This window comes from Anas acuta, chromosome 2 (assembly GCF_963932015.1).
Source record: "Anas acuta chromosome 2, bAnaAcu1.1, whole genome shotgun sequence".
Taxonomy (NCBI): domain Eukaryota; kingdom Metazoa; phylum Chordata; class Aves; order Anseriformes; family Anatidae; genus Anas; species Anas acuta.
Genome location: NC_088980.1, coordinates 63,669,668 through 63,693,523, shown reverse-complemented (window position 1 = coordinate 63,693,523; position 23,856 = coordinate 63,669,668).

Sequence of the window (23,856 nt, the reverse complement as noted above, 5' to 3'; positions counted from 1 at the left end):
GAGCCGTGGCCTCGTGGAGGTTGGGAGAGAACCTCCAAGATCACTCGGTCCAACCGTACCCCTCCCACCACTGTCACCCACTGACCATGTCCATAAGCACCACGTCCAACGTTTCCTTGCACGCCCTCAGGGACGGTGATGCCACCACCTCCCTGGGCAACCCCTTCCAACACCTGACTGATTTCTGAGCAGGAATGTCTCCTCTCTTCCCACCCGACCCCCCTGGCATAACCTGAGGCCACCCCCTCCCATCCTATCAGTTCCCCAATGCGTATCCTCAACACGAGAACTCCTCTACAACAAAAAAAAAGGTGTTTGTAGTGGTGTTGCTTGTGTCACTGCTCAAGGCAGCTTCCACCCTCCAAGCAGCCTTTTTCCTCATCAGTACCGCTTTGATTTCATCTCTTATGCAGTATTCCAAGTGAGGTTTTCCTCCATAGACAACATTGCCCGTTGCCCAGTTGTGTTGGAAATAACAATACAAAACTCACGCTGGCCTTAGGAGCATTTCAGACACCTCACTGCAGGAGCTGATAGTCACCCTGTAATAACTACTACTCATGCTGATTCCATGTTACAGACTATGCATTTATAGCAGGATTTCCGTGCTAATTCTTCATCGCCTAAGAGTCATGTATCTCTGCAGTCTTTAGGCAATTAGGTGTCAACATACAATGATACAGGTAAGAGTCAAAAACTGCATTGAGACACTATCTTACCCACGTTTTTATTAGAAGATGTACTATAGTTCAAGATAACAAATTGCCTATGATCTTGCTTCAGCTTGTGCATTTCAGAGATAGCTTTATTTACAGGTGAACACCCCTAAATGTTAATGAAATAATCAAAACACACAGTAAAGCAGATTATCTGTCATTGGCCTAAATTCTGCAATTCTGCTTAAGCTCATGTTTTATGTATCATGCTATATGTATATGTCTTGTTATAGCAGAGTCCTTGTATCTACACAGATGAGGGAAAAGAAAAAAAAAAAAGCAAAAAAAAAAAAAAAAAAAAAGCAGGACTGGAGTTCTTGTGGAAATGACAGAAACTCAACCCACAAGGCAGTTAAGAAAACTATCTCCTCATTTGGGGTGACATAGTTTCCATCCTTCTTGAAGCCCAAAGCTTGTCAAATGCATATAAATGTAGGGTTTGTCTGCAATAAAATTTCTGAAAAGAAATGTAGAGTGAAAATCTGATGTGCTGTACATATCTGCAACTATCCATTTGCCAAAAAGGGAAAAATAGGCTTTCCCCCTGCTCACCTCTCCCTGGCTCAGCAAGGCACCACACATCTTCAGGGTGATCCATATGCAGCACCTGCAGCAGTGTGAGGGCTGCAGTGTTCAACCCAGAGTTGGAACAGAGTTGAAAGCAAGTACCCTAAGCACTTACAATAAAAAATAAAAATAATAAAAAAACTTATGGTGGATGAGGTTGAGGTGAACCACTTCGCCCATGTTGCACAAACTTGGAGCTTGCAACAAAACAGCCTGTTCACTAGTGCTGACAAAAAGGGAGAGGAATTAATTTAGCTTGGAGGAGAATTTTACATGAACTTTGTGGTGTTCTTTGTTTTTTCTTAATCAAAGTCTGTAAACAAGTTGTGCACTTTTATGTTTCTTTTATGTGAGTTTACTTTGATTATCTTCCTGTAGTTTTTATTTCAGTTATTGTATTGATGATCACTTCAGGCTTTCAGGCAGGTAGTTGCATTTATGAATTATCATTACTTGTAATGCAAATGCAAAGAAAAAGGCTTCTGAATCTCAGTAGCAGCCTGTATTTGAATTACAGTTCTCCAAAGCATTTTGATGCAAGTTGTTTAACACGTTACAAAAGCAAAACCAGCAGCCCTCTGTCATTGCATACACTGAAATAAAAGCACATTTGAATAAAGTGTGGTTGACATTTAGCTGAACAGATCAGTAGCATAATTTATGAAAACATGTGAAAGACACTGTTAATCGGGCCTCATGAGCGGTTATCAAACTAGAAGAAAGCCCAGTTCTACATCTTGAAAATATAACCATGCTAAATAAATACAACATAGCCTTCAGCTAGCTAAAGCCTGTGTAGGCTGTGTGTAACCATTAACATTACAAGTGAAGAAGAACTCACAATATTCCTACACACACCTGACCAAATTTTCTAAGGGAATAAATTGGTATAAAATAAATAAATGTAATAATTATAACCAGATGAGACTCAGGCCTATGTTCACAGAACCAGTCATCTACCCAGGTAATGGTCAAAAGGCATTCTGGCAGCAAGGAAAGGACTATATAGGAGGACACCAGATTATAGCCACAGACTGGTTATTCTATTTTGTAGTTATGATAGATGTAGAATGAGAAAAACAGAAAAAAAAAAAAAAAGGAAAAAAAAAAAAAAAGTAAAAGTAATGTAAAGTCTCACCAAAATTAATCAAGTTTCTTTAAGCTATTCATAGCATGTAGTACAACTTGTCTCTGTCCTCAAGTTTCTTGTTGACATGCTCTCCCTAGTCATGTTGAAAGCTCTTCTAGAGTACTAGTGATATCTGGGAGAGATTAAATTATAAAGAGGTGGAGAGCTGGGGTGGTGGTTGGCTTTCAGAGAAAGGCATGAGGCAAGTATAGAAGGCAGGAAGGGAGGGGAAAAGGGTATCTTTGATCAGAAGATGGTGGGGGGAATCTCTGTATTAAGGTAACAAGTCAATGTCTGAAGACCTGTGAGATTAATGTTGGTGTCTCTGCCTCCTTCTGGGTGGCCTATCTCCTCTCTTCTGCTAGCTTTGTCACAATACTTCCTTAGAGAATCTTGGCTGGGAGAAAACAGTATTTGTTTTGCTTTTCCTGCTCTTCAGGGTCCACAGAGGGGGTCCAGATGAGTGAAGAACTCTTTCAGTTCCTACTGTATGGATTCAAACACATCACTTTTCAAATTATTCAAGGAAATCCAATAAAGTGTTTTTTTGTTTGTTTGTTGTTTGTTTGTTTGTTTTTGAGAAGGCTTTACTAAGCTTTTCTAAAAATACTGAGTTATTAAAGTGCTTAACACAATATACCAAGGCTATGTTTTCAGATCTGCTGACATTCTGAGAAAAAAATATCTTCTTTTGCATCTCACACAGTATTATTCCTGTGCGCCTTCATTTCAGATCACAGTGTGCTAAATGACACCTACATTTGGGGAGCTTAGGGGAGTTTTAGGTTAGATGTTAGGAAGAATTTCTTTACTGAAAGGGTTGTGAGGCATTGGAACGGGCTGCCCAGGGAGGTGGTGGAGTCACCATCCCTGGAAGTCTTCAAAAGACGTTTAGATGTAGAGCTTAGGGATATGGTTTAGTGGGGACTGTTAGTTTTAGGTCAGAGGTTGGACTCGATGATCTTGAGGTCTCTTCCAACCTAGAAATTCTGTGTATCTGTGTAACTTCTGCTCCTGGATAAGAACTTGAGAGATTTATGGTTTTACATTCAGTAACCACTCTGGTAAACTTTGAAAGAATAAATTATGTAGAAGTTGGCTTTGAAAGTCTTTATTTATGAATAGGTATAACTGATCAATCTCGTGATTGCAGTGCTGTCCAGAGAGAGGACATATAGCAGTGTAGATTTGGAGCAAATGAGCTGAGTATAGGCTAATGGCTAGTTTTTTCCAGGTTGTGCAGAGGTATTTTCCTAGCCTTTGGGGGATCTCAGTGCAGGGAGGGACAGACAACATTAGATCATGTAAAGAATTATGCAGTTTCTTAATAGTACTTTGCTAATAGAGGCATGCATGTATGCAGATAACGAAGTGCCTGCCCCTCCTTCCAGAGGCGTAAATCAGGTTGTACCTATTTCTCAGACAACATTCCACTTAAATTGTCACCTTGGATTGTGTTCATGTTTGCTTATTACTGGGCATTAAGGAAGGAGTGTCTGCAATCTTCTGGAGCAATAAAAATCGAGAGAGAAGCACGAGGTCAGGACTCATCATTTACATCCTGAAACCTTCCTCCTTTAGTTTCCCTATGCTTCTATTTACGTTCTAATTTTCAGTCCTTAGGTTTGCTTCCCCAGTAAAAATTTTATGGCAGTAATAGTTTCCTTGTAAGAATAAGTAGCCAGCAACCAGGACAGGTTAATATTTGTATGTTATTCTTTACATATTTATTGTCAATTTTATATTCTTTCTGTGGGAAGACAGTACTTCTCTGAGGTATGAAGGAATTCAGATTTTGTATTCAGAAGTGCTATGGATACTTGACAGAAAGTAGGTGAGATCTAATTAAAGACACTGATTGTAAATTGCTTTCTAAAGATCTCTCACATACAAGCAGGATTCCTCAGCCTTAGGCTGTATGAAGAGTAGGGCAGGAAGGACACAAAACAGAGGCAAATAAACCTGGGCTGTCCTTAATACTGCCCCTTAGAAAGAGGATCCATCAGTCTGCAGTAACAGTGGAGGGGAGACTGGGAAGGGAGTAAGAAGGCTTTATCAGGTGCTGTGCTGTAGAGCTTCCCAGGCCAGTGATGAACCTGCAACATTTCGGTGTGATACTTCACCCTGGGCAATCATCAGGTCTAAAGGCAAGGTTCCACACATAAGGCATGACACTGCCCTTTGCTGTCAATGTTGGCTTTGGGGCATCAGTTAATTGTTCTCACACCAGCTGATGTTCTAACATGAAGGATGGGCACTGCAGCGGTTATCTCATCTCTAAGGTGCCTCATTGCATCAAGCAGATAGATGTCAGATGAGCCACTCTCTGATGTAAGGTCCTTCAGTGTTCCTTCATGCTCTTTCATGCTGTGGTAAACAGCCAGAATGTGTTGGTCAGTTCCTGTAACAGAATGTCCACAAATAATCCTGTAATTCAATGTAGCTTCTAAAGAGAGACACAAAGATGTGCAAAGTCACTACACCCCCAAATCTCATTTGCATTTAAAGGAATTTATCTGCTTAAAGGCATTTAAGGACGTGGTGAAAGGCTTATTTTCCTGTGCATAACTGATTCTCAAACCTAAAGCTGCAAACCCATGACCAAAGACATCCCTGGCTAACTCTGAGTGAACACCTCTGTTTCTCTTGCTGGCAACCTCCTAATGTCTATTACTCCTTCAAGAAAAGTGAAATAAGTTGCACCTGGTGATCAGATAGCAGTCTAAATTTATTACGTGTTTGGGAGGCAACCAAATACTTCTGCAATATGGCTGAAAGAAAAAAATCTCTAGGCTAAAAGATTAGTACTAGTAGAGAATGTAGAGTTAGGATTGTTATATAACCTGAATTAAGATAACATACCTATCACACTTCAATATTATAGATGATGTTAATGCTTTCTTCTGTGATGTTGTTCAATTTAAGTGAATGAATTCCCAGTGTAGGAAATGTAAACTCACCCTGTGGCAAGAAAAGTAACTAAGCAAAACTGAGAGCCAAAGTCCAACCATTTGTCAGACATTTATATAAAACACATTCTTTTCTAAATCTGTGTTTAAAATGATGCTATATGATTTGTGCAAGCAATAATTGTTGCTTAATATTCAATGCACTAGCTAAGCAATACTGTTCAGTATATTTCATAACAGTGCCTCATTTAAAAGTCTGATGCCACTTTGGCAGGCACCTTTTGGCACACCATGAAATTAGATGTGTTTGTTGCACATATTTGTTGTCTCAAATGATAACAGTCCCCAAATTTCTAATATGCTCATGAATCAAACTTTGCAGCCCTGGGCTCTAAAGAGGACATCTCTTTCCCTGGAAAGCAAACAACCCCCAAACCCCACTCTGATGTTAATGGGAGCTTTATTTGACCAAAATGCACAGCAGTTTGCTAGTCAGCTCTGTGACAGCAATGCTCTTCTCTGATCCATCTTCTCTGGTCCATCATCAAAATGAGACAAATCCCATCTTAAAGATAAGAGCTTATTCACTTAGGAGGAAGAAAGAAATGCTTGTTCTTTACTTTCAGACAAAAGACCACTTTGAATTTCTGTTAGCTTTTGGAAAGTGCTTTGAGCGGGCAGAATGCTAAGGGGCAATTTCACAGCCAGTTTGTCATTTTTGGCCATGCACACTCATTTTCTCTCTCTCTGCAAACTCTTTGTCTTTTCTACTTCTTCTTCCTTATCTTTGTAACAAATATATTATTATTTTCTATTCTCCCCCCCCCCCCCGACTCCTCCCCATTGCATCTACAGAGACCCCGTTTCTGTATGTGACTTTTCAGATTGTTCCCTTTATCCTTCATATCAAATTTCCCTGCCCTATTAAAAGTTCTTCACCCACAGTTAGAGTTGCTAACTGGAAGCTTTTAGCAAGACTAAAAATGAGCAGTTTCAAGCATTTCAGTTCTTACAATTTCTTTTCCTAGAAACTCATGATAAGCAGAAATAAGCTTTAAACCTTCATCTGTACCCCAAACTATCTTGCTATCTTTATCTAAAAGCTTCTTTATACAATCCATGTACACTTCAATCATTACCCCATTTTCAGCTGTGCTTTGGTGCATAGACTGCAATATTCTGAACCTGCTTGTTCTCTTTTACCTGGTTTTATGTGTTTCTGGATTTAACTGTCCATTGATTACACTTAAACAAATTCATTTATACATAGAAATATATCTAGTAATGTTATTCTTATGAATATGCACACTTGTGCGTAGGACCAAATAAAGCTTTGGCAGTTGCATGATGTTTAAAAAGAAAGGCGTAATGTTTCTCATTCTTGTGACCAGACTTGCTGAAACTAAAACGTTTACATGAAAAAATGAGAACTAGAAATGAGAAAAACTAAAAACTAGAAATATTAATCCTAGGCCTGAGGTTTTAAGTATGACCCTTTGGTATATTTTATTCTGCTAAAAGAGGAAATACAACCAGATTACTGTACAGAAACTGTCCTGTAAACAAGACAGGTGTTTCACCAAACTAGACATTACCCAAAAATTTATCATGCTAATCATCCAAACCCTGAGACAGCAGACCAACAGAGTTAAGTACACTTGCAACCTTCAATAAACAAATTTACAGATATGGTATTATCAGTATGACTGCCATCACCTCCATAGACAGTCAATGCCCCCCTGTTTTTAATCTGACATGGTTAACAATGTAATGTTAACAATGTGGTACTAACAAGATAGTAACCATTTCCTGCATAGTTTGCATATGTGCATCAAAGTATTTTGGCCCCGAATTATGTTGGATAACATTTTCTGAATGTAAAAATTCAAAACTCTATTAAGGAAATGATTGATACTCGGAGTGCTGTCAGTTCTAGATAGGCTGAAAATGCTGGTGTTGTTTCAGCAAGGGGGTTACTTGAAAATGGTGTTTTGGCAAAAGCTGTTCACACCATTTGAAAGGAGTGCTGAAGTAGCTGCAGTACATTTTTTAGTTCTTGAACAGAGTGAGTAGGGCCCTCTTGCCCTTGTTTCCTCCCTTTTTCTCCTCTCCATTTTGCTCTAAGAAATTCTAGTGGGAACAACACTAATGTGAAACATGTTGTTCCTCTCTGAGTGACAAACATTTTTCTGAAGAAAATGTTTGGGGGGGATTCTGGGTAATTGGAAAAGAAGTACTAAATCATGCAAATAAACAAAGGAGAGAAGCAGAATTAAGCAGGTGACAAGCAAACCTGGAAAATTCAAATCACTAAATCTTGTATTTTATTTTTCTTTTTTCTCCATTCTAAAGCATATGGTCACAGAAGCAGATATCAGATTTTAAAATATCTGCAGTCCTTCTGTACAAAACAACACTGGAAAACAGCAGAATAAACTCCAGAATCCACTTTTTAATTGTCTCTGACCAAATTTAAGGAAGCTTGTATATTCTATTCTTTTAACTCACTCCTGTTGAACGATGTCGTATACTCCTTTCTATCTCTTTCACCATCCTCACAACAGCAGCTTCATGTGAAATTCCTGCATGGTTTGGGCTTATTTTCTAAAACAGCACATATAGGCCTCGTGCAAGGTGTCAGATTCATTTCCGATGGGATGCAGAGAGACAAGACACTCCAAGCTGAGATTCTGTTTCTAAGGTTACTGCTCAGGACTGATGCTGGCAGGTCGCCTGCAAAGCCACTTTTGGCTAGAGGTGAACATAAAGCCTACCGGAGCAGTGCTTGGGGTGCACAGGGAGGGTCTTGTAAGATGGAGCTTGGTGGCCTCTAACCGTGTGGTGGTACAGCCAAGTCTGTTGCAGTAGCAAACCTCCCAGCCCCACCACCCAACTTTTTTGCTGGTTTCTGGCAAGTGCAGAACAGAGACCAGGGCTAGTGGATGGATGGGTCCCCTGCTCCCTTCTCCTCCTTTTCCCCCGCCGGCCAGGAGCTCTTTGGGGCGTGCAGCCGTCCCCCTCTCCTGGACAGCCGGCGCTCTGCAACCCGCGGCTCCTGGCTGGTGGATGGAGGCGACTCCTCTCTCGCACTCATCGGCTCTGCCTCGGGAGGGACGCGGTTAGGCAGCGAGTAGCACGCCTGAAACATGCCGCATGTCATGCAAAGTCCTACCCGTGTAGGTTGCTTGGATAAAGCAACTAACGCAGCAGCTGTTGAGGGCGTTATCTTTTTTTTTTTTTTTCTTTTTAATGCACATGAAAGATTCTTCATACATAAGAGCAGAGAGCAAATTTATTTCTCTTTTATGCTGAGTTGCATTCAGCAGTGATTTGTGACAAAATACACTGCAAACTTAAACGTCTTTCAGATTTTTATAGTGATATATTTTGCATAATCTTGTTCTGGCAAGAGAAAACCATTTATAGAGACAGTATATAAATGCCAGTATATAAATACCAGTTATATATAAGACAGTATATAAATACCAGTTAAAGAAGAGGTAATCAATCTTATCATCTTCAGAAATATAACCTTAGCTTTGGAAAATGAAATATTTCAAATGAAATATTTCAAAAGCTTAGAAAAATCTTGGTAGCAGCAACTTGTGTTTTTACTAAGTATTATTAAAGCTGATCAACAAAGTTCCTAAGAGAAACTACTTAGTTTGAAGTGACTGTAAGCATAAAGTGTTGACGGTTTGAGAAACCTCATGTAAAAGCTCATTATATTTACATATAAAACTAACTATATTATTATACAATATGTAGCACATTGCAAATCAGTGTGCTGTGTCGAGATGATTAAAAATGGGAAGTGGCTGCCATTCTAATGCTGTGTTAAACTCTGCCCTGCAGTGGGGCAGAAAATGGGGAAAAAAAATATCTTTTCTTTTTTTTTCCCAGTCTGTGATAAGCAAGCCTATGGCCATCCTTTGTTATGGTGGGAAATCCCCTATGCTGAGAGCAGAGTGGTGCAAGCAGCTGTGGGCTGCAACATCCGTCACTGACTCCATGGGAGCTGAATTTGATTTTTGAGATATGTTTTGACTGCCAAATAACTTAGGTAACACAGAGAATAGCATTTCCAGCACACAGGAAAAATTCTTGAATCGTCACCACTGTGTCCACTGAAGGGACAGGCTTTGAATTTGAGTTTGTATCTTATTAACTAATGGTGTTGATGCCAGGGTTGTGACTTCATTTGCACAAGGCTTGTGTGCTCAGGAATACCTCATCAAACTTTTCCTTGTAACCTTCCTACCCGGGCAGCATTGCATCTTGCTGCACACAAGGGGACCAGGGGAGACCTGGTGGGTGCGTGGCTCCCAGAGTGAGAGATGATGGAAAAGATCCCTTCCTCCTGCCTCTGCTGACTTCTTTCCTCTTGCTGCAAGTAGGGCTGCGCTGCAATTATAACGTATTTCCCAAGTGAGTTCACAGTTGTGTTGTTGTTTCCTTGCTGGGAAATATTGTCTCGTTCTCCTTCTTTGATTGCTCACAAGGGAGAGAACCGTGCGTGCAGTTAATGGGGGATTATTCAGCTCAAATCTGGCACCTGCTTCTGCACAATGACATTTGCAGCGTGAGCCTTTCCCACAGTGAGCAGTGACTGCCAGAACCTGATATCTGACTTCATGTGGCAGCAGGTGCTGTCTGCCAGCACACTTGGCTCTGGGACCGTGTTACCACAAAGCCTTCAGGATTCTGGAGATGCATTGGCCAGGGAAGGGATGTGAAGGGCATTAATCCAATGCTAATTTCAGACCTTGGGAAGTTCTGGAAACCATCTTCACCTCTGTTTTGTTAATCACTGTGTTGGCAGTAAACACTCCTAGGAGCTTCTTCAGGGACACAGGACTTAAAAGCTTGTTGAGCCTAAAGGTGCAGACAAAATTAACACATGTGAGCACCACACCTTGTGGTGAGTTCAACTCGCTGGAGGGAAGGGAACCCATCCAGAGGGACCTGGACAGGCTTGAAAGGTGGGCCTACGCAAACCTCATGAGGTTCAACAAGGCCAAGTGCAAGGTCCTGCACCTGGGCCGAGGCAATCCCAAGTCAAAGACAGGCTGGACAAAGAATGGATTGAGAGCGGCCTGAGGAGAAGGATCTGCGAGTATTTGTTGATGAGAAGCTCAACATGAGCTGGCAACATGTGCTTGCAGCCCAGAAAGTTGAACTGTGTCCTGGACTACATCAAAAGAAGCATGGCCAGCAGGTGGAGAGAGGTGATTCTCCCTCTCTTCTCCGCCTTCCTGAGACCCCACCTGGAGTGCTGCGTTCAGCACAAGAAGAACATGGATGTATTGCAACGAGTCCAAAGGAGGGCCACAAAGATGATCAAGGGGATGGAGCACCTTTCCTATGAAGACAGACTGAGGGAGCAGGGATCGTTCAGCCTGGAGAAGAGAAGGCTCCAGGGAGACCTCATAGTGGCATTCCAGTACCTAAAGGGGGCCTACAGAAATGGTGGGGAGGGATTCTTTGTTAGGGAGTGTAGCGATAGAACAAGGAGTAATGGCTTTAAATTAAAAGAGGGTAGATTTAGATTAGATGTGAGGAGGGAATTCTTTACTATGGAGGTGGTGAGGCAGTAGAACAGGTTGCCCAGAGAAGCTGTGGATGCTCCATCCTTGAAGGTGTTAAAGGACAAGGCTAGATGGGGCTTTGGGCAATCTAGTCTAGTAGGAGATGTCCCTGTCCATGGCAAGGGGGTTGGAATTATATGGTCTTTAAAGTCCCTTCCAACCCAAACCATTCTATGATTCTATAATATTTTTTATTTTTGTATTCTTAACTGCTGAGTATTTAGAGACAGCTCAGGCAGTGATTTAGGATCTTTCATTTGAATTATTGATAAAGTGCAAATCCTGATTTTCTGTGTTTACGTTGTCTCTTCAGAGTGAAAGACCTGTTGCCTTCTCTCACTTTTTGTTCAGTTCTTGTGGGCCTCCACTTTCTGCAAGCCCTGTTCTCAGTCCTTTCACTTACAGCGAATAAAAAATCCATGATGTAGTATGACACTTTCTAATGCTATTGTGGTAATAGTATCGATACTATACAGGTACTTTATACTTATTAAAATACCAATATACTATCTCAGTTTTTGAGACAAAACAAAACAAAACCACCATAAAACATTACATCAGGTGCAGCATGTATCTACTTTAACAGAGATCAGAGTAAAGGAGGCCTAGAATCAGATTTCCTTTGTGGTTCACGCTCTGTGGCATTTTCAGAGCTAAAAGAGCAAGGCAAGCATGCCAGAAATGTGTAAGATACTTTTTTCAGAAGACAAACATAACGGTTCATGTTGTCCAAAGCAGTTTTCAATGGTGGTCTGAAATAGTCTACAGTCCAGTTACTACCTCTAACTCTTACATTTCCATTATCTTATGCAATGTTTCTCTTCTCCTGCCCTCCCTTCACCCAGCATCCTCAAACCCCAGAGTTATCAAGCAAGAGGAACTCTGTTCTAGCCTAGGCAAGATGCAGGAATACCCTTGGGAAATGACCCACCTTGTTGGGCTTGTGTTCCTGGGTGGCAGAGCCAGAAGCAAGTCAAGGAAAAAGAAAATGTCCTGGGGAAATGTCTTGCAGAAACATCTGCTCAGGAACGTGAGATGACTCATTTCAAGTATGGAAAGCAGAAATTGATTTCCATACCATCATGATGAGGAAAGCAGTGCTGTAACAGCTGAGCTCATCTGTGACTAGAGAGGTGCGGAGACATACATACACCTCTGTTGGTAAATGCTTTCATACACGTCTGTACGCACGTGGTACCATTCAGAAGGTGGCAAAGCGCTCCCATGGCTGCAGTAGGAAGCATGAGGTTGTGTCCCAAGCACTAGGGTACAGCCTTCAAAGGGAAGATCTCACCTTCCAAGGGAAAAAGTCTTTCTTAAACAAATGTTTATTTTAAAAGTATTAGCTGCCCGAGCTTCTATGAAGAAGGACCAGGGTTGGTTTTCCTCCCAGCCTTTGGGATCTAAGCCTAGAATCATTATTATTATTAATTTTGCATTGTACAAAGAATGAGGGCAGTTCTACTCTCTTTAAAGCTAGTGTTTGCTTTTAGAAAGAGACGTCAAATGAGGCAAACAGTAACAAACACTAAAACAGGGCTTAATGTCCTTGTAATCTAGGCCATAAGTGTAACCAAGACCTTTTCCAGTTTTTCAAGACAGAACTTATAATACATTTGGGCTAATTAGAGAAGTAGTTTAGTTTCTTGAACCTGTGGTGAAGTGTGAACTAGTTCCCTTGCATTTTGAATTATGTTATCTAATTCTGAAAGTCACTGAGAGCAGCTCACTCAGCATGACCACAGCAATGCTGTTGCTTTCTGAAGGGGAACCAGACTGCCTCAGGCATGAGGTAACACATGTGGAAGACGAGAACAGTGACTGTGAGAGTGCAGGTGAAAGAACAGAGAAGAGGATGAGTCTCCAAAGGCTGTTGCTACTACAACAGTGGGATACTAAACCAATTCCTCAAAGTCAGTTAGTTCATGCATACCTTACTGCTCTCTGACTTGCGTGTAGATCTCCCAGAGTTTATTCTTGGGATCACTCTGATATTAAAAATTAAAGCATCACAGCATCATAGCAAAATCTGCTATCTGTACCCTAATATCACAAAGTTAACAAATTCATCTGGGTGACTGTTTAAGGATTGCAAGGTTGCCAGATGTACAGATAGAAAAAAAAAAATAAAAAATAAAAAGAGAGAGAGAAAATGATAGTATGAGTAAATGGAAATCTTTAAGAAAATGTTCTATTTAATAGGTACCTTAATAAAGAGGAATTCAACTTAACATTTTTCATCAGATAGGTGCCATACAAAAAGAAAAAAAAAAAAAAAGAATAAAAATGAGGAGAGGAAGCTTTAGAAGAAATGGTCAAGTCAGAAAATTGTCTTCTATTAGTGTATTAGTGGTATCCACTATCAAAGCAGACTAAGCTAAGCGGGCCATGTGTTGATAGAATTATGGCGGTATGTTTTTAGACTGTTTTGCTTGCAACCTAAAAAGAGAAGCAGTAAGGACTTGAAAATATTTATTTTTACTGAACGAAATCCTGTGTATTAAGCACTGGTGCAGAGTTACGGTAAGCCTGAACTTTTCACATCTCATTCACAAGTGATGGGACGGGATAGAAAGCTGATGCTTCAGTTGTGGCTTGGTTTTATTATAATTACACTGGTTTGAGAATGAAATTACTGATGAAGTGGCGCATGATTCCCATGTCAACATAAAACCTCTACAAACAGTGATTTGGTCTTTAAAATACACAAATCACAACATAGTATCCTATCATTTACATCTGACAAGACATATCCAGTGTTTTGGTTGGCCCTCAGCTAGGAGAGAAAAGCCAAGTTTCCAGTAGCTTCACTTTCCAAACTCTGAATGTGACTTTAAAAGCTGTTGAAATGCAATACAAGACCTATACATACAATATCAAGTCTTTCTAGAAGGAACAACTGGGTGCAATTATTGTTACGCTAACTTTGACATAATTTCTGGAAATTACTTGGGATTTCTTACAAAGACTTTAAAAATCTTTTCCATGTGTTCTTTCTGTTGTTTACTTTAGGGTGTATTAATTCACAATATTCACAACATATTCTACATTCACAATATATATACTACATTCACAATATATTGTGGTCACTATATACAGATAATATTTGAAATATGCATTCCCCCTATAAAGCTATGTTTGAAGTGATATGAACATTGATTCCCCTAAAGAGGCATGCAAAGAAGTGCCAGGACTGAGTGTGACGAAAGTCTGATAGTCTTGGGTAAATAACAGCCCGAGGGAAGGAAAATTCACTTGGTCATTAGCCTCGGAAGAGTGAACATTGTCTTTCCTGTTCAATGTAAATCTCAAGCCTGGGAAAGGACTGAGTTTTTCTTCACATGGGCATACTTCAGCAAAACAGAATCCAATCCACAGAAATACCCATCCTCAGATAGCTGATCATTTACCCCACAAAAATTAGGAAGCTGCACATCCTGTGGGAAGAAGAGGATAGTTATTACAAGTTAGTTATTAGCTAGCCAACATGCTGACACTACGTAAAACACTCTCAATGCAGATGTCTTCCATTGTGGCCCAGTTAAGGACATCTCCTCATGCTGACTTGGTTGTATGAGAGATAAAGCACACCAGACCTTTCATTCAGCTGCTCTTTTCTGGATAGATGTGCTTATAATAATAAAATGTAAGTGACAGTCATGCAAATATTTGCATATTTTGGCTGAAGACTAAGGACACTTTTCCAAGGCAATGACTGCATTTATCAGATAGGTTTTTTTAAGTTTTGGCAGATTCTCAAATGTGTGTTACGCCATCCATGATTGTCAGCAAAGTCTCATGATGGCAATCTACCTCTGAAATTTGACAGAGCTTTAGTCTCCAGTTAAATAAAACTACAGTATTCTCCATAGTTGCTGTAGCTGAGCTATCCCTAGTTAAGACATTTGGAATCATTTCTAGCGTATGAATGACAACTAGATTGTGTTTGATTAGAAAGGCTTAAAAAAGTGTTAATAACATGTTAATAACATAAGAATGGCAAGTTGGTGTTGCAAATAATATACATGTAGATGCAGCATGTGTCTATTAAAGGACCACAGTCCCAAATGAAAATATCTCAACTAGAGATAAAACTTGGTGGGCATCATTGGTGGTCAGAACCCCCAAATTCATTAAAATAATTTAGGTAGTGATGTGGAAAAAGAAGTGAAGAAATCAGAACGTACCATACCACCTTGCTGGGGGCTCATAGTTAGAGGGCTGGTGCTTTCAGACAGCTTTCTGTGGGTACCCACAAAGGATGTCTAGACAAGAAGATGACTCCATCATCAGCCTGTGCAGTACACAACAGTGGTGCTCCTGGTCATACAGATGCTGGGCTGCTGTCCAGAAGGAGGGCTAGGGCTCCAAGTCATGGGTTAGGCAGTAGGAGTCTGAGACATCTTATCTGAGACACAGTCTGACAAAGACTGTAGAGCAGGCTGAGGCTTAATACAGTCTCTCAATTGCTAAAGCCTCAACAACAGGAAACCAATCGTGTGACTGAGTGGTGAAGGAGTCAAAAGTAGAGATGCACAGCTGTCAGCTCTAGAAAAATTATATTATTTTGTGTTTATTTGTGTGCTATCAAGAAGCAATTGCTAAGTTTCCGTCACAGAAGAGGGTAAGTGGAAGGGCATTTGAGCATTCTTGAAGAGAGAGACAAGTTTTTTCCTTCTGGGTATGCCTAAAGCCTTGAAGAACTTTAAAGAACCTGAATGTTCCCATGGATGGTGAAGCTCCTGCAGAGCTGTAGTGCCAGGAGAGTACATGTATCTCCATACTTTCAAGAAATTTTCTAACCAGGAGTGGCAGGTTGGCACAAATCCTTCTTAGGCTACAGAGGATGAATATTTTTTCACCTGTCTGAAGGACTTCTACTAACAAGGTAAATGTAAAAATAAAATATAATTGGAAGTTGGCTGGATCTTGAAAAAAAAAAAATCCCATTCTATTTTACCGAAGTTTGCTTTTACAAGAATGTACATACAAAGAAAAAGTTGTGTTCCCTGGCTTCTGCTTTTAGGCCCAGGACTAACATCTTCAGGCTATGTGTAGGATGTGTTTAGTTGTTCACTTGCAAAACAATCGTTGTTTCTCAGCATCAACTTCTTCTTGTCCTCTCTCATCTCCAAATATAGTGTAGCAAATTGTTATTTTTCTTTTTAGACACCAGATGCAAATCTAGGCGTACAGCCAACTTTGTGTACTATGCTTGCCTGACAGACAGCAGTAGCCCAGGAAGCTGCTCCCTCAGGTAGACATATCTCAGTTCACCAGAAAATTGCAGTGGGATTTTCTGAAATGACTCACTGGGAGAGGAGGATGTTGAAAGATGGGTGGGAAGACGGACAGCAGAGTCATCATTAAATTTTAAGCAGAGTCATCATTAAATTTTAAGCAAGTGGTAGATAAAAGCTGTGAAATTGATGGTCTCCAGAAATAATTGTTTCCCCAGACCACAGAATAACTTGTTTTAATTAAAATAGGCAGCTCCACTTCCCCTGAAGTCAGCAATATGAATAGTAAGGCCAGGATTTTGTACTGTGTCTTGGCATAAATAGAAAAAAAGGGCTTGAAACAGACCGGTAAAATTCTATAGAAAAGCAAAGCAAAAATAAAAAGCCTGAAAAATAAAGACATTACAGTAACTGATTAATTATTATTAACTTAAGAAAAAAAACTGTAATATGTAACCCTAGAAGTGAACAGTGCTCTCTTTTCCCAGCTCCTCTAGCTCTTATCTTGGCTGGTGAACAAGGTTCCAGTGCGACAGTGCAGGGCTGCATTAATTGCAAGCAACATGGAAGCAAGGAAAGGAGAATGAGAAGCAATTCCAAAGCCACCAGAACAGCACCAAGGAATGTCCCAACAGTACTGCTTCATAGGAGGCACTTTCCACCAAAAACCTCTTGGGGATGCCTGACCTGACCAGCAGCTGTCCTCCAGCTGACTATGTCCTGTCCTGTTTTCACACCCAATTCTGGAAGACATATGTTTCTAAAATACTCCTTTTTAACTGTAAGTAGGGATTTCTTTACAGAGGGTGCAGTGACATGCAGGATCCACACAGAGTCCTTGCCACATAAAAAATGACGATTTTCTAAGACGAATATTTTTATTTTTTTTTTAAATAAAAAGCGCCCATTCTCCAACATTTATTTTGGTATGCATACAATAACTGCCAGCAAGCACAGAGCTGGCAAAGTACAGAACAGCAAGAGGAAACATAAGTCTACCATGATAAGACATGAACTGTGGATCTGACTCAGGGACCAAATTTAAGAGTGAATGTTAGCATGTGGCTATGAAGCAGGGTATAAAAGACACTATAACCAGCTACTTAATGTAACTGAACAATGAAAACCATGGTGATTACATGGTAGTATTTGCCGTTACAGCCATAGGAAATTTGTGGTAAAGCTCAAACAAAGCATAAAAACAGTATCAGTATATCCAAATGGGTGTCAGATTTTGACAAGAGCATAAAGAAGTATGTTTTCTATTTATTTTATATTAATTTAGTTTGGCATCTGCCAGACACGGCGTTCGGAGGCGCTCCACTTTGAGAACGCCGTCAGGGAGACCCTGCGCCTGGTCGGACTGGAGGAAGAGATGCTGCTCCAGCTGGTGGAGGACGACCTCGGCGAGAACGCCGCGACGTTTGTGCGTCACCTCCTGGACGTCGCCGTGCAGCGGTGCAGCAGGGAAGCCCACCGCCTGCTGGGCCTCAACGTTCCCCCTGCAGCCGAGCTAGGCAGGCCAGCCCCGGGCCAGAAGCCGGCCCATCCGGCCCCGACGGAGTGGCTCCTGCACCTGTGCCCTCTCTCCATCCTGCCAGCTCCAGCAGGGATGAGGTGCCCGGCACATCAAGAGATGCCCTTCGAGGGAATGCCAGCCGCCCTCACTCCCCGCCAGCTGCGGTCCCCATGGAGCAGGCAGCACCTGAAGAGGAGCCACAGCAGGGCCCTCCACCGCCAGGCGGGGCAGGGGCTGCCCACCTGGGGGTCCCCGGCGAGCCCCCAAGAGGAAGACCAACTCCTCCCAGGCCTCTGCACCACCCAAGAAGAGGCCACCCCGACGCGGACAATAGAAGCCCCTCCAAGACCAGGGCCGGACACACGCCGGCCCCAAAGGACCCGAAGGTCATCAGGGTTCGATTCCACCACACAGAAAAAAAAAAAAATCACAGGAAACCTGTCAGTGGCGCAAACAGCAGAGTGGTCACTGGGTCATTGCCATCCCCACCCCTGCTGTTTTCTCCTCCCTTTCCCCACGCCGTGCCCACTCTTTGGCCTGTTGCGCTGCTGCCCTGACAGCACCCACTGCCCCGCTCCAGCCTGCGTCTCCACAGCCACTCCCAGGAAAGGGTTTCCAGCCTGGGGTCTCCAGCCCAGCCCACTCCCCGATTCCATCACCCCAGCCTGGCCTCCTCCTCACCGCAGCCTCTGAGCCCACGACTGGGGTTCTGCTCTCCTGCCAGCCTGCACTGCTGCTGTGGTCCAGCCATGGTGGCACCCAGATGGCTCCTGTGCAGTCACGGCCTGGTGCTGCTGCTCTCGTGGGCATCTGGGGCTGTGTCCTGCCCAGGCACGAACCCCACGTTGCTCAACGATGGGAAGGGCAAATTGCTGCACCTGGGGAGGAACAAGCCCAGCACTGGGACGGGCTGGGGGCACGCGCCTGCAAAGGACCCTGTCCTGTGCCCAGCCCAGTCCCTGTCCCACTGCGGGTACCAGTGCCTCTCCCTGGCCTGATGCCAGCTGCAGCCCATCCCCACGGGCAGGCAGGGAGCGGGCTGAGAAGTGAGCTGATCGACCGGGCTTGTGGGCTGGAGGTCAGCGACATGGAGTCCACTTGGAGGCCATCAACGAGCAGAATGCTCCAGGGTCAGTGCTGGCTCCAGTTCCATTTAACAGCTTCATGAACGGTCTGGGTGATGGGGGAGTGCAGCCTCAATCAATGCGGGGATGACCCAAAACCTGGGCAGTGGCTGAGTCGCCAGAGGAACACCCCCCAGAGGGACCAGGCCAGGCCGGAGAAATGGGCTGGTAGGAACCTGGTGGGCTTCACCGAGGAGCAGAGCAGAGTGCTGCACCTAGGGAAGGAGCAAGCCCAGCACCAGGAAAGGCCCCAGGAGTCCTGCCGCACACCAACTTGACCGGGAGCTGCAACGAGACCTGGCTGCACAGCAGGCAAATGCTGGCCTGGGCTGCATTGGGCACGGTGTCGCCGGCAGCTCCAGAGACGTGATCTGCTCTGCTCAGCTCTGGCGAGGCCGCAGCTGCAGCGCTGGGACCGTGCTGAGCTCCCCAGTCCGAGACAGACCTGGGCACACTGCAGTGAGGCCGGTGGAAGGCCACCAAGACGCGGGAGGGACTGGAGCAGCTCTGCTGCGAGGAGAGGCTGAGGGAGCTGGAGAAGCTCAGGAGGAGGCCATCAATGTCTGCCAGCACCTGCAGGGAGGCTGCAGAGGGGACAGAGCCAGGCTCTCTCCAGTGGTACCCAACCCAGTGCCAGCACAAGAGGCAGCGGGCACCAGCAGGAACATAGGAGGTTCCCTCTGAACACCAGGAAGCACTGCTTCACTCCGTCCAAGGACCACCCTAAAACAAGAGTATCAGACCATGTGTCTGTCCAAGAGTGTTGTCCAAACGCTTCTTCAGCAGGCACTAGCAGGCTTGGTGCCTTGACCACTTACTTCCCTGGGGAGCCTGTTCCAGTGCCCGACCACCGTCTTGGTGAAGAACCTTTTCCTGATGTCCAGCCTGAACCTCCCCTGTCCCAGCTACAAGCCAATCCTTTGGATCCTGTTGCTGGCTACCAGAGAGAAGAGATCAGCGCCTGCCTCTCTGCTCTCCCTCGTGAGGAAGCTGTAGACCACCGTGAGGTGTCCCCTCGCTCTCCTCTTCTCCGGGCTGAAACAATCCAAGTGACTTCAGCCGCTCCTCATACGTTCCCCTCTAGACCCTTTAGCATCTTTGTTGCACTCCTTTGGATGCTCTCTAACACCTTTAGATCGTTCTTCTTGCCCTGCAAGGAGGAGAAGATCCCCGAGAGCCAGCCAGGGACTCCTTGTGACCTCCTTTGGGCGGGACCTAGTAATCCCGGAGGGCTGGCCAGCAGTGCTGGAGATGGGGAGAGCCTGTACGGCGTTGTCCTGCGGCCTCCGAGGGAAGCGTGAGGTTTTTTGGCAGAAACCCTCTTGCTGTGCGTGCCTGTGGCTGTGCGTGCCTGTGGCAAAGGGGCCCTAGGAAGACACGGCCAAGCTCTCAGGGGCTGATATGAAACACCAGTGCCAAGCCCACAAGACGCGGTGCATGGAGCAGGCAGTGGCACTGTGGAAACCCCAGAAACGTGTGCTGGGGCTGGAGAACGTGCTGCAGCTGAGGAGGTCTACTGTGATGGCACAGCGATGGACTGGGACTGGGACTGGTGGTGATGTCCCCAGCTGGTGGGCGGCGATGTGCCCGGCAACTGTCTGTGACATCCCGCTGATGCGCTGGGCTGCCTCCAGGTGACGCTTTGTGACTGCGTGGCCCTCACTGCTTAAATGTGGGCACGGCAGCTCAGCCCCGTGGCCTGTGCCTCCCCTCCAGCCGAGCGGTTGTGCGAGGACTGGAGTGCGGTCTTAGGCGTGCCTTGGTGCTGGGTCGCGGTCTCAGAGCTGCTTCGTGTAGCTCTCAGAGCCACCTTTGCTTTTCTCCCAGCCCTGGTCCCACCAGGCAGCTGGGACATCCAGGAGGAGCAGCTGCAGCAGCAGAGGTAGGCAGCACAGGGACTCCTCTATCTGCCCGCGGAGGGATCCTCCTTGAGGGACCCTCCCAGGCCAGAGAATGACAGTGGCCCCTCTCTTCCTCTTCCAGAGCGACACCCGCTGCTGCAGCGTCTGGACCAGGGAGCGCATCGTCACCTGCTGCTCCCCACAGCCCACCGCAGCTGGTGGCAAGCATGGCCGCGGCACTGGACACTCGCTGCCCCATATGCCTGGACACCTGGGGCAGCCCCGCGTTCACCATGCCGCGCTGCCACCAATGTTGCTTGCCGTGCATCCAGCGGTGGGCTGTCACCAAGCCCGAGTGCAAGCGGAGGCTGACGGCGATCGTGCACTCGGTGCAGGCTGATGACAAGTTTGAGGAGCTGGTCATCAGCCCGTCGGCAGCGGCATCCATCGACGCCGTCAGCTCCTCTGAGGCCCAGGCAGCGTGGCCGTGGGCTGCATGGGTGGCACCCAGCCCTCTGGTGGGCGGCCTCCCCGCGGACACCTGGGGCCACCTCTTCCGGGAGCACCCTGCTCTGCTCCGGCCCCTGCTCTCCTGGGTGCGCCGGGAGCTGCGGCGCATCTGCCAGACACGGCGTTCGGCGGCGCTGCACTTTGAGAACGCCGTCAGGGAGACCCTGCGCCTGGTCGGACTGGAGGAAGAGATGCTGCTCCAGCTGGTGGAGGTCGACCTCGGCGAGAACGCCGCGACGTTTGTGCGTCACCTCCTGGACGTCGCCGTGCAGCGGTGCAGCAGGGAAGCCCACCGCCTGCTGGGCCTCAACGTTCCCCCTGCAGCCGAGCTAGGCAGGCCAGCCCCGGGCCAGAAGCCGGCCCATCCGGCCCCGACGGAGTGGCTCCTGCACCTGTGCCCTCTCTCCATCCTGCCAGCTCCAGCAGGGATGAGGTGCCCGGCACATCAAGAGATGCCCTTCGAGGGAATGCCAGCCGCCCTCACTCCCCGCCAGCTGCGGTCCCCATGGAGCAGGCAGCACCTGAAGAGGAGCCACAGCAGGGCCCTCCACCGCCAGGCGGGGCAGGGGCTGCCCACCTGGGGGTCCCCGGCGAGCCCCCAAGAGGAAGACCAACTCCTCCCAGGCCTCTGCACCACCCAAGAAGAGGCCACCCCGACGCGGACAATAGAAGCCCCTCCAAGACCAGGGCCGGACACACGCCGGCCCCAAAGGACCCGAAGGTCATCAGGGTTCGATTCCACCACACAGAAAAAAAAAAAAAATCACAGGAAACCTGTCAGTGGCGCAAACAGCAGAGTGGTCACTGGGTCATTGCCATCCCCACCCCTGCTGTTTTCTCCTCCCTTTCCCCACGCCGTGCCCACTCTTTGGCCTGTTGCGCTGCTGCCCTGACAGCACCCACTGCCCCGCTCCAGCCTGCGTCTCCACAGCCACTCCCAGGAAAGGGTTTCCAGCCTGGGGTCTCCAGCCCAGCCCACTCCCCGATTCCATCACCCCAGCCTGGCCTCCTCCTCACCGCAGCCTCTGAGCCCGCGACTGGGGTTCTGCTCTCCTGCCAGCCTGCACTGCTGCTGTGGTCCAGCCATGGTGGCACCCAGATGGCTCCTGTGCAGTCACGGCCTGGTGCTGCTGATCTCGTGGGCATCTGGGGCTGTGTCCTGCCCAGGCACGAACCCCACGTTGCTCAACGATGGGAAGGGCAAATTGCTGCACCTGGGGAGGAACAAGCCCAGCACTGGGACGGGCTGGGGGCACGCGCCTGCAAAGGACCCTGTCCTGTGCCCAGCCCAGTCCCTGTCCCACTGCGGGTACCAGTGCCTCTCCCTGGCCTGGTGCCAGCTGCAGCCCATCCCCACGGGCAGGCAGGGAGCGGGCTGAGAAGTGAGCTGATCGACCGGGCTTGTGGGCTGGAGGTCAGCGACATGGAGTCCACTTGGAGGCCATCAACGAGCAGAATGCTCCAGGGTCAGTGCTGGCTCCAGTTCCATTTAACAGCTTCATGAACGGTCTGGGTGATGGGGGAGTGCAGCCTCAATCAATGCGGGGATGACCCAAAACCTGGGCAGTGGCTGAGTCGCCAGAGGAACACCCCCCAGAGGGACCAGGCCAGGCCGGAGAAATGGGCTGGTAGGAACCTGGTGGGCTTCACCGAGGAGCAGAGCAGAGTGCTGCACCTAGGGAAGGAGCAAGCCCAGCACCAGGAAAGGCCCCAGGAGTCCTGCCGCACACCAACTTGACCGGGAGCTGCAACGAGACCTGGCTGCACAGCAGGCAAATGCTGGCCTGGGCTGCATTGGGCACGGTGTCGCCGGCAGCTCCAGAGACGTGATCTGCTCTGCTCAGCTCTGGCGAGGCCGCAGCTGCAGCGCTGGGACCGTGCTGGGCTCCCCAGTCCGAGACAGACCTGGGCACACTGCAGTGAGGCCGGTGGAAGGCCACCAAGACGCGGGAGGGACTGGAGCAGCTCTGCTGCGAGGAGAGGCTGAGGGAGCTGGAGAAGCTCAGGAGGAGGCCATCAATGTCTGTCAGCACCTGCAGGGAGGCCGCAGAGGGGACAGAGCCAGGCTCTCTCCAGTGGTACCCAGTGCCAGCACAAGAGGCAGCGGGCACCAGCAGGAACATAGGAGGTTCCCTCTGAACACCAGGAAGCACTGCTTCACTCCGTCCAAGGACCACCCCAAAACAAGAGTATCAGACCATGTGTCTGTCCAAGAGTGTTGTCCAAACGCTTCTTCAGCAGGCACTAGCAGGCTTGGTGCCTTGACCACTTACTTCCCTGGGGAGCCTGTTCCAGTGCCCGACCACCGTCTTGGTGAAGAACCTTTTCCTGATGTCCAGCCTGAACCTCCCCTGTCCCAGCTACAAGCCAATCCTTTGGATCCTGTTGCTGGCTACCAGAGAGAAGAGATCAGCGCCTGCCTCTCTGCTCTCCCTCGTGAGGAAGCTGTAGACCACCGTGAGGTGTCCCCTCGCTCTCCTCTTCTCCGGGCTGAAACAATCCAAGTGACTTCAGCCGCTCCTCATACGTTCCCCTCTAGACCCTTTAGCATCTTTGTTGCACTCCTTTGGATGCTCTCTAACACCTTTAGATCGTTCTTCTTGCCCTGCAAGGAGGAGAAGATCCCCGAGAGCCAGCCAGGGACTCCTTGTGACCTCCTTTGGGCGGGACCTAGTAATCCCGGAGGGCTGGCCAGCAGTGCTGGAGATGGGGA